This window comes from Strongylocentrotus purpuratus, unplaced genomic scaffold, assembly GCF_000002235.5.
Source record: "Strongylocentrotus purpuratus isolate Spur 01 unplaced genomic scaffold, Spur_5.0 spur5_scaffold_9, whole genome shotgun sequence".
Classification (NCBI taxonomy): domain Eukaryota; kingdom Metazoa; phylum Echinodermata; class Echinoidea; order Camarodonta; family Strongylocentrotidae; genus Strongylocentrotus; species Strongylocentrotus purpuratus.
The window spans coordinates 10,376,977-10,386,342 of record NW_022145615.1 but is presented as its reverse complement, the minus strand read 5'-3'; positions in this window follow the sequence as shown (position 1 = coordinate 10,386,342).

The window sequence follows — 9,366 nt, the reverse complement described above, 5'->3', positions numbered from 1 at the left end:
TACAATTGGAATTTAGCTTTTTATTTGCTGGAGGCCATTTTCCTTTTTAACGAATACCCGGTACAGATACAATGTACATTTGACATTTTTGATGTCAGTTCACACTGTTGCCAGGAAAAAGATTACTGAGAAAATTAAGGGTGGTAGAGAAATTGCACTCAAAAATGAATTTGTCCACCATTGCATGTTGTTTGCAATGTAATTATATTAATAAAAGATTTACACCAGTTTTTACACTTACATGTATGACATGTAAAACAATATTTCTGCTGTCTGTATCTTTTTCATTTATGATCCTGAAGGTGATACTCAATAATTGGGGTGTCATATGAAAGAGCAGATTTTACTCCATATTCCCCAAAGGGGCTTTACTCGGAACTCTAAAAACATCTTCATCAAAACAGCGATTTAAACCTTGTTTCATGGTAACTCAGAGATTTACCACTTTCTTGAATCAAGTATTTATCTTAAAACTAAACAATTTATGTGCAATTGAGTTTGGCAAATGTCAGTTTTATTAAAGAATTCTCTATACCAGACAGTGTTTTCTGTCTTGTAAAATTGTACCCAAGATTACAAAAATCATTGCATTTTGCCTTCATGTATATATGCCATTCATACACAACATTTCAATCTAAACATGATATGCGTTTATTTCTTAAGATATTGTCTTAGTTATGATCAGAACCAGGATAGTTATAGAATCTGATTGAGGATTTTCCCCAGAATGTGTTACTGCTTAACACTTTCCCTGGAAAATTAAGTACATTGTAGCTAAGATTTTGGTTTTAAACAATATTCAATAACTTGAAATTCAGGCAAACAGGTAATGCCTATTAATGGACTATTCAATATTATGTTTAAAAATGAAAGATAATCATTGATGCAAGCAGATTTCAAGAAAGTCTTGGGACAGATTTCAAGGGTTTTTATAGAAGTGCCTGTATTAACAGTTTTATTTCAAGGGAAAATGTATAGTCTTTTACCACAGAGGGAGCTGTTCAACATTTGAGATCATTACCTTTGGAATCACTTATTCATTACCCTGACAAACCTATTTCAAAGCATATCTGTACTAGTTTACAGGAGTGATTAGACCGCCCTGCAAGGTCACTGGACAGGTGGTTATCTCGTCAACTCAGCTTTCAGTTAACATAAGAAAAAGAGGATCATGGGGGACCAATGGTCACCGATTAGGCATTGTTTGTTATATAGAGGGCGCAAGTAGCTACAAGTAGTGCAGTGGGCCTTTAAACTTCATAGTTGTGAGGAAAAAAATCTGTTTGATAGATGTGCCTTAAAGGGACTATGTCCCATTTGCAGGCCAAAAAAATGAAAAAGTTAAATTCCAACTATAAGTTGTCAAATCGACTTTAGGGCTATAGAGCCCAAAAGTAATAGTCTTGATTTTCAGACAATTGTACCAAATGGTCATACGTTTATTGCTGCACAAAGATTCAATCAGTTTAATCTTGGCCATCACAAGAAGTGGGTTATTGATGTAGACAAAAGCTCATGTACCCTTTACAACTCTTTTCATGTATATTATTACCAAAGAAGAAAAAAGGCCAGTCAGTCACTCAATAGTGTCTGACAGTGAAGTCTAGCAAGTAAACGGTTTTCCTTGCATAATTTGAATATGAGGACACTGCTAACGCTTAAATTTCACAGATACGACATACATGACATGTTTTCATAATTCCTGCAAAGTTCTACAGCATTTGAGGTTGGCTGCAAAAGGGACATAGTACCTTTAAAGCTACATTTCCGTTTCAATTGCAAAGACCTTTTCAGCAATTCTTATGGTTATGTTGAAAAGGGTTTCCTCAAGTTCAACAGAACAAAAGTACCTTTCATTCAATCTTTCTGCAAATGTAATACAGTTCTTGTCACAACAGGCCTACCGTATATCAGATTCTTTTAGTCATATATTGAAGCCAGAAGCTAAGGAGAATAACATGCCTGTATGAAACAACTCAAATAAATTTATTCTTGCTGATTTCAACAGTATTGCCTTAAATAAGCAATGACAAACTTTGTCAGTTATGAAGGAGGCGCGGTGGCTCAATGGTAGAGCAGTGTTCTCGAAACCAAGTCGATGCGCTAGTGCCCTTTGGTAAGGTATTAATCCTCATTACATAGTTCCTTAGGAGAGGACTTTATCTTTATAAAAATTTCCTTTGTCCTTGTTGCTACATGGGATAGCCTCTGACAAGGTTGTTGGTTCTCCGTGGAGAAAATTAGTGAACAGAAATATACATAAATTATCAATGTATAAATAAACCTGATGTTCCATGTGATGTTTATTTTCTTCTCCAATTCTGTGGGTAAATGTAAGCTGAGGGCTTTACTGGTTTTGTGGTCATTACATCCGAAAAAAGAGATAAATTATATGAAAAGAAAAAAATACGGAGAAACAATAGAAGACTGAGAGAGGGGCGGGAGTCAGTGAGGCAGATAAGGGGAAGAGAGGAATAGAGCAAGATATGAGAGATAGAAAAAGAATGCCAAGAAAGGGTGATGAAAAGAGGGGGAGGACCGGAATAGGAGAGTGGAAGGAGGGAGAAGAGAAAAAGAGAGAGTAATACAGTGCAGATTCTGAATGATGGTGAAGTGACAAATCTTGTGGAATAATCAAGTGAAAGGGCATGCCGATAACCAGAAAAAGTTAAGTTAAATGTCTTTGTATTATAATAGACAGTAAGTAAATTTAGCAGGCTCTGCATAAGTACATGTACTTTTACAGGTGAAATTACAGTGAAGCCTATCTATCTATATAAAATTATAATACTCACAATATTAACCAAATAGTCTGTCTATTGCTTATAAAGTGTTGCCAAGTGTTCATTTCAAATTTCTTTTGCGATTTTGAGGTGAGATTCACAACCACACCTTTTTCTGTGCTCCCTTTATCTCCCTCTTTTGTTTTTATTTTCTTCTCTCCTCCCTTTTTTCTTCTTCTCCGAGTCACACTCGTCCTTTTTAGGGTGAGGCTTCTTCTTCTTTATTCTTCCTCTCCTCCTCAATCTTCTTCTCCTCCTTTTTCTTCATTTTTCTTCTATACAAAAGGATGAGAAGCATAGAACAAAAACTTGGTTGGTCAGGTGAAGAGATGAACTCTTTTTGTACTCTCTTTCCGTAGTACACCGTCGTATTCCAACACCTCTATCCTATATACTTGTACATTGCAGTCCCTCGGTGTGTTGATGCTTTCCGCCCAGGAGGATTTGTTTACATATTGCGTAGTAGATGACTTGGCGCCACTGACTTGGCGCTCATTCACGAGATGGATGCAGCGAGCTATCTAGCTCACTTTCCGCATGACTGATTCGTCGTGGTGGGCTCGAATTTCGTCTAATCCCTGATTGGCTTACGCTGACAAAGGGTACGCCCACATTTTGTTGCTGATCAAATGAAGTTTTACCTTTGAAGCTATAATATTCAAATTTTTATTGATAAACAAGATCAATTTATTATCAAAAACTTATATAGTTATAAGTTTATTTTAATTAAAGAAAAATGTTTTTTTAGTTAAATAAAAGAGATATTTATTTTTTATTTACCAACGCCACATGATGCCGGCTTAACATAATTTCCGCGTTTCCAGTGGATTCGATAGTGCATAACACATGTGACATTACGGTATTGTGAGTAAATGAGCTGGTCGGTCTGCTGCTGTGCATCGTAACGAAACTTAACTAGACTCTATCACTGAATAGTGAATACAAATAACTGGACTTCTTTAAAAAAAGGTAAGAACCTAAGAGTTATGTTTGCAGTCAGTCTGATCTTGCGATTAGACCTAGACCTAGACTAGATAATAGTAGAATCTAGATCTAAGTTAGAGTTCTAGACTAGACTCTAATTGCAAATTTGCAATTGATCACAACTCAAGTCTCAAGTCTCAACTTTCTTGCAAGTTCAAGTTGCAACGCCCCATCAACCATGATCTAGATCTAGATCTAGACCTGTAGTACCTGTACTAGTCACTAGGTCTAGATCTAGATCTAGATCTAGTGGCCATGGCCAGACATTATTAACAATACATTTTGAATTTTCAATGTTGGTCATGTTGATGGCTGGGCGCTTGTTCAGAAACCTATCAAAATTTTGAGCCGTAACTCCGGCGTGGAGATACCAGGGTTTGTACGGGTCCTGGAAAATCTGGAAAGTCGTGGAATTTGGCTTAGCCTAGCCTAGAGTCTACTCTTTTTCCAGGCCTTGAAAGTCATGGAAACATGATGTTTTGATAAAAGGGTCATGGAAAGTCATGGAATTACAAAATCCATGGAAATTTAGATGTGTCTAGGATTTATTTGTATTTGTGCGAGTGATTGTTGTTCGCCAGCTCAGCTAGCTCAGCTCAGCTTTGTGCATGCTGGACTTACTCAACAAACACATCGCATGATCGTGTTTTGTGCACGGACTATGCGGGTGATCGTGATCTCTGTGTACGTGTGTGTGTATATGCCTGTATGTATTATGTGCGTAGGGCTAGGGGGCTTGGCAGCGGGGCGTGGCTTGCATTTTGGGGGATCATCTCAATTACCCTCAAAGTTGTGGTACCAACAGGAACAGTTTGGGGAATCATATATAGACAACAAAAAACATTATTTATTTTTCTATTTCTTTTTTTTCATAAAAGACAGTTTTAATCATGCAAACAAAGATTTAATCACTAGAGTAAGGTAAAGTTGACATTTCCCCCCAGCAGTCGATGTACTTATTTTGAGATCATCCCTTATAAGGAAGTGTGTACTGTACGTGGTTTGTTTTCATGCAATGTATATTGCGTGCGTACTGACATCGACGATACTGACGCGCGTTAGTTTCAACTGTTTTGGAATTAAATTTCATGTTTTTAGTTATTGTCAGTTCAATCCAAAATGCCGGGGAACTGCCATTTTCATGATGCCTGGTTGGATAATCCGACATACAGCGAATGGATTTGGAAAATAAGCTCCGATCCGAAGAACAGCTAGATGCAGTGTCTGCCAGCGTAACTTGTAAGTTCAATCAGAGAGGTGGTTCAATGGATGCATCATGGGCGAAGCGGCGCGCGCTCTGAGCTGTCCCTTTTGTACACCGTAAATCATGGCGGTTACAGTGTTTATCTTCCGCTCTTACTGTACGTTCAAATTTTTTACTAGACTATATGCAGGGAATAATTTTCCTCAAATTTTTTGATTAGCAATTTCAGCTAATGGATAAAAATTTCAAATGAAATTCTGTACATTTCTATGAAAGAAAACTGCTACACAAAAGATATTTTGTATAGCAGTCATGCAAAAATGCATAGCAAATTGCGATGCGATACCAGGAAAATTATTCCCTGATATGTGCCACATTTGCCCCCTGGAAAAGTTATGAAAAGTCATGAAAAGTCATGGAATTCTTACTTCAAAAGTCATGGAAAGTCATTTGTCATTCCCCATATACAGACGGTACTCGAGAGGTCCCGCACCGAGGAGGTAATCTGGCCAATTAATTACTGCTACCACTTACGGTGACAAAGCTTTCTCCCCCGATTTTCACTACCGGTATTTAGATCTAATTTTCTGATGTATAAATCAGAAAACTTAACAAAAGGTTACAATTTTGAATTTTGATCATAATTTTGAAAGTATACTTTCCTGTTCCATGAAACTTGAACATAGGGGTTATCAAGTATCATCAATCATTTGATGGTGAAGTATCAGCTCTAGTGCTCCTAGATCTCAGCGCGGCTTTCGACACAGTAGATCATAAACTCCTCCTTTCACGTCTCAAGAGTCATCTGGGAATTGATGGACAAGCTTTAAAATGGTTTAAATCATATTTATTATATCGCCCTCAGTATGTCCGTATTGGTAGCTCAATCTCTAACCCTGTGTATCAAGATTATTCTGTTCCCCAAGGATCTGTTTTGGGGCCAGTCTTATTTACAGTGTAGGCCTATACGAGTCCTCTGCGTAATGTGATAATGGAGCACAATGTACAGTACCATTTTTAGGCAGATGACACTCAATTGTACTTACGGTTAAAACCGTCCCAATTTGATTTGATTTGATTTGATTTGATTTATTTATTTCTGTTTGATTTTCTTTTTCTTTTGCATTTTTACAAATATATTTATTGCATATTTACACATGACAAAAGAATATATGTAGAATAAAGTAAGGCTGGCTGTAACTAATCGAAAATATCAAACAGGAGGGTTCACAAAATAAGCAAAGCTTGATAGTATGACTACCCTCAAAGGATACCCTCATAGTAATTATGAAGGAACAGAATATTGGTAAAAGGGGAAAAAGACAGAAAAAAAGAAGGAAAGAAAAAAGAAAGAGGGGATGCACATCAATATTTACAGACTTATGTGGTTGGATTTCAATTTGATATATAAAGATTATTAAAAAAAATATTTAAAAAATGTCAATTTGAATATTGAGTGGCCAAACTTGGGATATAATAGAATGAGAAGACTCGCAAGGTTTGGACAATAAGATCAGCCAGCTGGTTTTAAACCTGGGCCTGCAAGTCGGAGCCTCGAAATGTTTGTATAGAAGACAGCTCAGTATCCCAAGTAGGCCACTCTTTATTCATTCATTTATTCATACTAGGTCATGGAAGGTTATAATCAACGTTTCAATGAATGGAAGCAAACAAGTAAAGAGTACTAAAAATGTAATGTTGATATTGGTATAAAAACTCTTGAGTCATGCCTTAGGTCGGTTAGTCAGTGGATGAATGATAACTTTCTGAGGTCAAATGAAGACAAAACTGAGTACATGTTGATTGGATCTGCCAGGCAGTTGAGTAAATTTTCTGCACAAAAGTTCATGATTGGAAACTCAAAAATAAAATGTGTTAATATTGTGTTAATCAGGTTCGTAATCTTGGAGTTTTGTTTGATGCTGGAATGACCATGAAATCTCAGATTTCAAATGTTGTTAGTTCAGCATCATTCCATATTCACAATATTTTGAGGATCAGAAAGCCACTGAGCAGATTGTTTATTCTTTTATTACATGTACATGTCGTTTGGATATGTGTAATTAATTGTATATTGGCCTTCCTCAAAATCAAATACTGTAGCCCGTCTGCAACGAGTTCAGAATATGGCAGCTCGGCTCATCACTCTCCGCAGTAGATCAGACAGTATTTTAGATATATTAAAATCTCTTCATTGGCTATCAGTCTCAAAAAGAATTTACTCATTACTTTCAAAACACTTCTTCATTCTTCACCCCATTAGTTGTATCAGATTTTGAAACCGTACACCCCACAACGGAATTTACGTTCAGGTTCACACCAGTTATGTACACCCCAAACCAATAACAAATGGGGGGAATAGGGCTTTTGCTAACGTTGCACCCAAACTATGGAACACTTTACCACTAGAAATAAGACAATCATCATCAGTTGAAATATTTAAGAAGAAACTTAAGCACATATATGTTTATGTCGTAGTTTTAATATTGTAAAATTATGTCATAGTTTTTATAGTGTATAATTATGTCGTAGTATAATGTATAATTATTTTGATGTTGTACAAGAGCGCCTTGAGCAGTCTTTTATAATGGATATGTGCGCTTTATAAATTGACATTATTAGGTGATACGTAACGAAGTCAACGTATCACCTTTTGATTTCGTCAAGATTTTTCTTTATTATTTATTTTTATTATTCTTCCTCGAATTTGTTCGCAGGATATCTCAAGACTGAATAAAGCCATTATCATGAAACTTTCAATGATGATAGATCTTAGTCTAACTTAGAACTGTGTGACTTTTCAGACAGTCAAGGTCATCGTGACGTCATCCAGGCGCCATTTTGTGAAAATCAACTAATGATCATATCTTCATAACGAATAGGAATTTTTCATTTATATTTATCATGATTATGATCAATATCCGTCCAGTCAATTTCAAGTCAATAAACGTCCGTAAAAGCGCGCGTGCGCGCTCGTCCGCGCGTTTACGCGCGCGCAAAAAATTAAAATGCTCTAAATCATCCCAAATTTTTTTTGCATACGTTTCAGGCCATATGAAGCATTTGATAAAAAAATTACGCACACGCGCATGCGCGCGCGTTTTCGCGCGTACTGGCATTTTGCAACATAGAATCGCCGATTTTTTTCTGTCATCATATTCGGTACATTTTCCAAGCATTTTGATAATTTGTTCACCTTTTATTAACGCAATGAGCGTCCGTCAAAGTTGACAGCACGCGCGGATTTGCGTTATCTTTATCTACAATACATGGGCAAAAACATGCCTATATAAAATTCATTGTAACTCTTTAGAATAGATAGAAACTCCTAATATTTTGTCATATTTGGATAGATGATGAGTTGGAAATATGATTTCATGTCTCATTTTATCCTCAATTAACTCATGACGTCATCATAATGGCCTCCAAACTCAAAATTTTAATTTGCATGTTATGACGTCAGCATATTTTTGGAAAATTGATTGTATCTCTGTAAATATTGATCAATTTTCTTTTTAATTTTGATATGTTCTAGCTGAGACAATTTTCTACAAATGTATTATTCACAATTTTTATTTTTGACAAAAGTATCATGGTGTATTTTTGCGATTAAAGGAGGCATGTCAATTTTTCGCATTTTGCGTGTATTCTCTACGGGACATGACTTTTTCTCAAAACTGGATTCTACACTCCTGTCTTTCGCGAGCAAAATCTCCGTTGTTTTAGCTTTGTTTTCGCTGAGCTTTAGATATGTTGTAGCTGAGACAATAAGCTAACAAAAGTGTGTCCATTATTTTTTCGATTAGATGTCGGAATCATGCTCATATTTCACTTGCAAAGTAGGATTTCTGAATTCCATTTCCCGTTTACGTGTAATCGCTATGGGAGATGTTTTGGTATATAGGTAACGCACTTGACTTCCAACCTCGAGATCCCTGGTTCGAGTCCGGGTGTCTCCAACACTTTTTTTTTCACTTTTTTTTCCTTTTGACCTTCACTGTACCATCTCCTTTGATTATTTAAACACGTAGATTCGCAAATAATGTCATAAATAACCCTTTTACTTTATTATTACCCTATTTTCACTTAATCCATTACTTTTTGCGTGTAATCCCTATGGGAAATGACTTTTTCTCAAATCTGGAGTCTACATTCCTGTCTTTTGCGAGCAATATCGCCGTTATTTCGGCTTGGATTTTGTTGATTTTTCGAGTATGTTGTAGCTGAGACTATATGCTATCTAAATCAACCCTCATTTTTTCAATAAGATGTCATGATCGCGCTCATGATCATGATCATGATCATCACGATCATCATTATCATAATGATGCTAATCATTTATCAATTACATTTTCATTTCTTTGAATAAGATAAAATCGTCAAAAGGTGTTCTTC